Here is a 7,500-nt window from a genome sequence, read left to right as displayed (position 1 = left end):
GATTTAATGCACGGCTAAGTGTCAGCACTGCAGTTACAAACAATACAAACAGTTTTAAACATAATTATCCCAAACATAACTAAAAGAAAAAGTGCCTGACCTTGCACAGATTAAATGATCGCACAGCACCGCAGAAAGGCAGGCTTAAATTAGAGTTAATGATTCTTTAAAAAAGCCCCAAATAAGCTGCACTGCTCCTCCTAATCAATGCAGTAAGTGCAGAAGCACATTCGGAGAACAATTAGAGCAGAGATGAGCAAACAGACCGAGCCTCCTAACGAGCAGAGGAGGGCGACGAATCAAACGTTTCCCTTTTGATTTTTCAGCGTGTGTTTAAGGGGGAGAGCTGCTGGTTTCTAATGGAGGGGAAGGTCGAAGCTCCTCATTAGGAATGACTGCACGGCGCTTTTAGTTTTTGGAGAATAGACAAGCAGATTTCTGAAAGGCCTTGTGATTTGAGGGGCTGTGAGAACTGGCCAGGGAGAGGAGATTGGAAGGAGATGCCGTCTCCTCTGAAAGTATCAGAGCTGGAGGCATTTGGTTCTGAGACCAAGAGAAGAATATGAGACGTTAGGGATGTAACAGTCCATCGATCTGTATGGACACATCACCCAAACAGCGATCCGATACCGTCGACGTGGTCCATAAACAGAGAGGCGTGCATGTCTATCTTCACACCTGCTCCAACATTATCTGTATGATTGCTCTCCTGTGCTGTAGGGGGCAGTGTGCGCTATTAGCTGTAAAGCCTAGTTTGTGTGCTTTTGTTCCCATGAAACGGCCTCACGATCTCCCAGCCGAAGGAACAGATCGCGGGCTTGGAAACGTTTCGGTTTTAGAGAAAACCACAAGCAAGTGTGAATTACGGTATTCAAATAATGCCACAATCTCATCAGCTCACCTGGAGAGGTGACACGGTGCTGAAGCCGGGGGCTCGGTTGTGAATTTCATCATACTCTAGCGTGACAGGGGGGTGGTGGTGGGGGGTCTCCAAACAAGAGTCTGGGACAAGAGTCACAGATCTGCTGCATAACTGGTCTTTACTGGATAACTCATACAGGAACAGGCACCTGGCGCTCAGACTGCTAGGCTCACACTGTTTACCTCAGCATCAGAATAAGAGTCCTCACAGCAGAAGACTAAATAACGGCTGCTGAGCAGAAGAACTGAACTGAACTAGTCCGGACTGGGCTGAGCAGAAGAACTGAACTGAACTAGTCCAGACTGGGCTGAGCAGAAGAACTGAACTGAACTAGTCCGGACTGGGCTGAGCAGAAGAACTGAACTGAACTAGTCCGGACTGGGCTGAGCAGAAGAACTGAACTGAACTAGTCCGGACTGGGCTGAGCAGAAGAACTGAACTGAACTAGTCCAGACTGGGCTGAGCAGAAGAACTGAACTGAACTAGTCCAGACTGGGCTGAGCAGAAGAACTGAACTGAACTAGTCCGGACTGGGCTGAGCAGAAGAACTGAACTGAACTAGTCCGGACTGGGCTGAGCAGAAGAACTGAACTGAACTAGTCCAGACTGGGCTGAGCAGAAGAACTGAACTGAACTGAACTGAACTAGTCTGGACTGGGCTGAGCAGAAGAACTGAACTGAACTAGTCCGGACTGGACTGAGCAGAAGAACTGAACTCAACTAGTCCGGACTCGGCTGAGCAGAAGAACTGAACCCTTAGCTTTGGTTTTTCATGTCAGTTTAGTGAGCGCACTAAAGAACTCTGAGTGATGCACCTGCGTCCTGTCGTCTGATCACCTTCCTGTGTTAATGTAGATGATGAATATTACAGTGATTGTGGTGAATAATGAGGAGGCGGAGCTGAACGTGTGTCTGTTTTTAGGAGGAGGAACGTCAGCGCACTCAGCTAAAGTGTTTGGGAAATGGAGACTGAAACTGGGGAGCGGCGACGCTTTGATAAACAGCAGGGGGCGACTCTGATAAACGGCAGGGGGCGACTCTGATAAACAGCAGGGGGCGACTCTGATAAACAGCAGGGGGAGCTCTGATAAACAGCAGGGGGCGACTCTGATAAACAGCAGGGGGCGCTCTGATAAACAGCAGGGGGAGACTCTGATAAACAGCAGGGGGCGCTCTGATAAACAGCAGGGGGCGACTCTGATAAACAGCAGGGGGAGACTGATAAACAGCAGGGGGCGACTGATAAACAGCAGGGGGAGCTCTGATAAACAGCAGGGGGCGCTCTGATAAACAGCAGGGGGCGCTCTGATAAATGGCAGGGGGCGATTGTGATGAACAGCAGGGGGAGCTGTGATAAACAGCAGGGGGCGACTCTGATAAACAGCAGGGGGAGCTCTGATAAACAGCAGGGGGAGCTCTGATAAACAGCAGGGGGCGCTGTGATAAACAGCAGGGGGAGACTCTGATAAACAGCAGGGGGCGCTGTGATAAACAGCAGGGGGCGCTGTGATAAACAGCAGGGGGAGACTCTGATAAACAGCAGGGGGCGACTCTGATAAACAGCAGGGGGCGCTCTGATAAATGGCAGGGGGCGATTGTGATAAAAAGCAGGGGGAGACTCTGATAAACAGCAGGGGGCGACTCTGATAAACAGCAGGGGGCGACTCTGATAAACAGCAGGGGGCGCTCTGATAAATGGCAGGGGGCAATTGTGATAAACAGCAGGGGGAGACTCTGATAAACAGCAGGGGGCGACTCTGATAAACAGCAGGGGGAGCTCTGATAAACAGCAGGGGACGACTCTGATAAACGGCAGGGGGCGCTCTCACAAATTAGTTGCTAAGGTGTTGTTAGGCTCTTATTATGGTATCCCAGGTGGTTGCTGCAGTGGTGCTCGAAAGTTTGTGAACCCTTCAGATCATTTTCCTCAATAAACAAATGACCAGTGTAATATTGTTGTGTCATGTGTTTAACTGGGTTCTCTTTATCTACCTTTAGGACTTGTGTGAAAATCTGATGATATTTTAGGTCAAATTAATGCAGAACTATAGAAAATTGTACAGGGTTCACAAACTTTCAAGCACCACTGGAAGGTGTTGCTAGGCTATTGTTATGTTGTCCCAGGTGGTTGCTAAGGTGTGCATATATCTGTACATTTGTATATACTGTCTATGAAGAGCACTGTGAGGGGGTCCCTTGTGACATCATTTCTGGTAGTTTCAACATTAATTTCTCGCCACTCATGATTTTTCCTGTGTAACTCGAAAACTGCAACCTGTGAAAATTGTGCCATAAAGCAAAGATTAAAAAATAGAAACAGACAAAAGAAATTACGAAAGGCAGCCAAAGTGGAAAAATAGAACAAAAAAATGATTAAATTCATCGTCGAACGATCCGTTCTCTGCTGTTAGTGCTGGAGTTTGTGGCACATTGTCAACAGACTGTAATCATTTCAGTAGCTTTATTTTATATGAACCGTTTTATATTAATGAGCAGTTCAGTTTTTTCCTTTTGAAAGAAAAGGGTTTTTTAAGTGTGTTTGCTTTGGGGTTTTTGTGTTTATTGAAAACAATAAATTAAACTGTACTTTAAAAAACACAAAACCGGTTTTTGTTGTTTCGCTGTGGGTTTTGGGCAGGAGTTTCTATTTTGCTGCATCACTAATACACATGGACACACAACCACACTCCCACCAGGCATCACTCCTCCGAACACCCCAATTAAGCTGATCATAAATATTCATCCAGGAGGACGCAGAGAGAGTTTGGGCCGAGCGCCGTAGCCGTGAAAGATTCCCCGCAGGACGGCAAGCCTGCGCAATTAACCCTGCATTACTCCTCACTGCAGCCTCGGACGCCGTAATTAACTGATCATGAAAGGCCCAATTAATGCATTCCATGCAGCGGCACACCCTGCTGTACCCCTCACCCATCCTCAGGCACACAGAGCGCTTTCAAAACAAAGAAAAATAAGCTCATGGAAATTTGCAGTGAGTGATGTTAGACCATCTCCTCTGAGCGCAGAGTCAAAGGTGTCATCTCTCCTAATGACCACCCAACAGGACAGTCGTACCGGTCATTATACTCGGCGATTGTTTGGACGTGATCATATAAACCAGGAAGGTCGGTCGGCGTTTCGTGAGCTGGCTTTGTGTGTGTAGAGAGGAGAATTCCCGCTCTGTAATGTCTTCTGGGTTTCTCAAACACTAGAGGGCGCTCCGGAGCAAGTCTAGAATGAGTGGGTTTATATGGAGCATTTGAGCAAAATCATAGTTTATAAACACAAACATTATTAATGTGAAGAATTCCTTCATTTCCAGAACAGCATAAAACATTTTAACACCGCTGTTTTATTTAAGAGCTTTTAAACTCGAGTTATAGCCAATGAGCTGCTCCGCTCGCCAACCAATCAGCACGGCCTAGCAGTAAAGCCCACCCCCTGCTGGCCGAAACCCGTTTACTGACGGAAAAGGGAAATATATCGGTGAGATTTTAGATTTTCCAGTGAAACACATCCTTTATACTTTCTAAAATTAGAGGAAAGTTCTGTTTTAGTGCTTAGAAACTACATTTTAACTTGTTTTTAGTCCTTGAGCTCCATTCACTCCCATCCCTCACAGGCGCCCCCTGCTGTTCAGCGGTCCTGCTTTTGATGTAATGGGGAATTGGAACGAGGAAGTGACCAGACTCCTCATGAACCGGCTCTGGTAAAGCGCTGATGCGGTTTCTGACCATACAGGTCACGCGATGACGTTTTTGCTTGTGGCTTTGTTTCGTTTTGCTTTTGTATCTTTCAAGATGCCTTTTGCCTTAATTTATTAATAACTGCGCTCAATGTATCAGTTTTCCTAGTTTCTTCTAGTTTTTAACCTTAGACAGCGGCAGCTGTCGGTGAGCCTGAGCTCCGGTGGACACGAGCTCCGGACGCTGAGCAGCTGGGTGCTTTTAAAACCGCCTCGGCGAAGCCTCTGCTGAAAAACAGCAGCATGGATCCTTCCAGGCTACATCATTTTAGACCAACTTCAAACCTTCCTTTTAGAAAGTCTTAGAAAAAATTGTTTTCAAACTATTAAATGTGTAATAATCTAATATCAAGCAAGTTTAATTATTATTATTATGAAAGCTTTGAGATCCTGTGTCCTTCAGGGAGAACAGGGGCGAAGGCAAGCCATATAGTGTAGATGGAAAAAAGCTGTTTTTACCAAAGTCTTAATATAAGGCTAAAAACAAAGGACAGGATCAAAAAGTCCACCTAGGTTACAGACCACAGCTGAAACTCATCCAAATTCATTGTGAAATTAGTAGAATACAAGACATTAGTGCTGGCAGAGGCAATTTAGTGGTGGTGTTGGTGTGGACATACTGTAGATCTGTATATCATCAGCATAACAATGGGGTAAAATATAGACACTAAAGAGTAGACGGCCAAGGACTGAACCCTGGGGGACACCTTGTGTAACAGCACTGATAGCAGAGTTATGCTTACCCAGGGCAACAAACGGGAAGCCTATTAGTGATATAGGACCTGAACCAGGCCAGGGCAGCGTCAGTAACGCCAATAGCTGAAAGGCAAGAGATGAGTATGTCATGATTAATGGTGTCCACTGCAGCGGTTTACATCTAAGAGGAGCAGAATATTGATGGCACTGGATTCAGCAGACGGAGGAGATCATATGAGAAGTTCCACTGATCCACCGCAGGCGTGTACAGCGTTAGTGTGGCTCTAAATGAGTTAAGGTTACAGTGAAAGCTCTGCTTACATACAGAAGCCTGGCTGGTTAACATGTGAATACTGGTGCAGCCTGCAGAATTAAGTCCAAACGGAAGTCTTGGGAGGAACCAGCACAGTTTAACCCTCTGAACTACAGGCTTGTTACTCAGTTATACTAAGGCTCAGCAGCCTTGCTCAGTATCTGCTACTGACTAGTGGAAATGACTACGATTACTCGGTATCTAGTATCTAGTAGGGGCGGCACGGACTTTTTCGACTTTACTGCTCGACGATGACACTCTAGTCTCGATGTCTACGAGTCGCTGATCAGGTGATTATGACACTGACGAGGTCAGAGAAGACAGCAGGTGAGGAAGCTGGAGATTTTGGGGTCTGTACCTTTGGTTCCGTGAAGGCTCACAATGAGATCCAGGGCTCGTGGGAAAGGGCACATCATGCTTTACTGACCTGTGGAGTTCAGAGTCACTCTAATATTCCTTCACCTGATCTACAGAGCTTTAAAGATCAGATACAAACGTTGTTTCCTGAAGACTACAGCAAAAAGTCCTGTGTGATTGGAGAGGGAGCATAACCGGCATAGGCCGGCAACGCAATCCAGGGCTCGCTGGAAAGGGCACGTCACATTCTTCTGACCTGTGGAGCCACTTTTTTATTTTTAGGTTTTATTCGTGACATCAGTAGCGATTAGTCGACGTCGACTGACCTTTCATCACATGCCTGTCCACTCTAAAATCTGGAGTTGTGCAACCTCTAGTAGATGCTTTGAATTATTCAGTATCTGCTATGAATTATTTAGTATATATTAAGTAACTAAAATCAATAAAGAACTATGCATTTCTTAGTAGCTACTACAGAGAATTCCATGTTTTCTGAATATTTTATGGTTGTTATCTTGAATTATTTAGTTGCTTTTATAGTTACGAGTGAATTTAACTCTAACTTTCTATAGTTTAAAGGGTTAATTACACTGGCATTATGGGCTGGTTTTTGACTGAACAATGGTTGAGTACCACCAAAGAGCAGCAACAAACAAAGAAAACGGTCACACTTTATTTGGGAAGTCCCCTGTAGAGATGATCTACAGATACTTTCTATTATTAAACTAACTGGTGATGACAGTTGATTACCACCAACATTTAGGTTAAGATGAGGTTTAGGAGTAGGTGTAGGTTTTGCCCTAAGGTTAGAGTTTAGGGTTTAGGGTCAAAGTCAGTCGCATTTAATCGATATTTAGTTGAAAGTTATTTAAAAATAGACTGAGCGTCTACAGTGGACCATCCAAATAAAGTGTTACCATAGAAACTGACCTATCCATGCTTTGGCCACAAATAAGTTCTTTCGTGGCGACTGCTGCAAGGTCCAAAAGCTTTCCAGAACCTCAATAAAACCACAGTGAGCCTAATTTGTTTCGCTCTGAGTTTAGATTTAGAGTTAGGCTGCTAGGCTGGACTGTGTTGGTGTAGCTCATTAAAGCTGGGAGCAACAACAAATCTGCCACCATGCTAACATTAAAGAATTATAATACCCAACAAATCAAACTGGAGCAGATGTGTCCTAACCATGGGAGCTTTCACATGCATTACAAACATACATCAAGTATAAAAGCAATGCAAACGAAATATATCGCTGTTGTCGGGCTGAAAACCTCGTATCTCCATTTTTGCCGTTTCTCAGTTTTTGACAGAATGTGAAAGTGTCTGTTGTTCTTTACATTGTGTGTAAATTTCATGGTGACCGGACCAAAAGAAACGTCCCCAAAGTTACTTGGAAAGACGCCTGGTTCCATTGACTTCCATTAAAAGTAAAGCAGGTTTTTTCCTTCTCCTGTGAAGTCACCCTTTTGGAGA

The 7,500-nt window shown here is 45.1% G+C and overlaps 1 protein-coding gene across 9 annotated transcripts in view; it reads right to left on the bottom strand.

The window, feature by feature from the left end:
• mapk10 (mitogen-activated protein kinase 10) overlaps positions 1-7,500 on the bottom strand; it is a 163,744-nt gene that overhangs the window by 40,239 nt on the left and 116,005 nt on the right. The window lies entirely within an intron of this gene.

The sequence above is a fragment of the Pygocentrus nattereri genome, chromosome 16 (genome assembly GCF_015220715.1).
Source record: "Pygocentrus nattereri isolate fPygNat1 chromosome 16, fPygNat1.pri, whole genome shotgun sequence".
NCBI classification, from domain to species: Eukaryota; Metazoa; Chordata; class Actinopteri; order Characiformes; family Serrasalmidae; genus Pygocentrus; species Pygocentrus nattereri.
The sequence above is the reverse complement of the archived record's forward strand: the minus strand, read 5'-3'. Positions and strand labels throughout refer to the sequence as shown.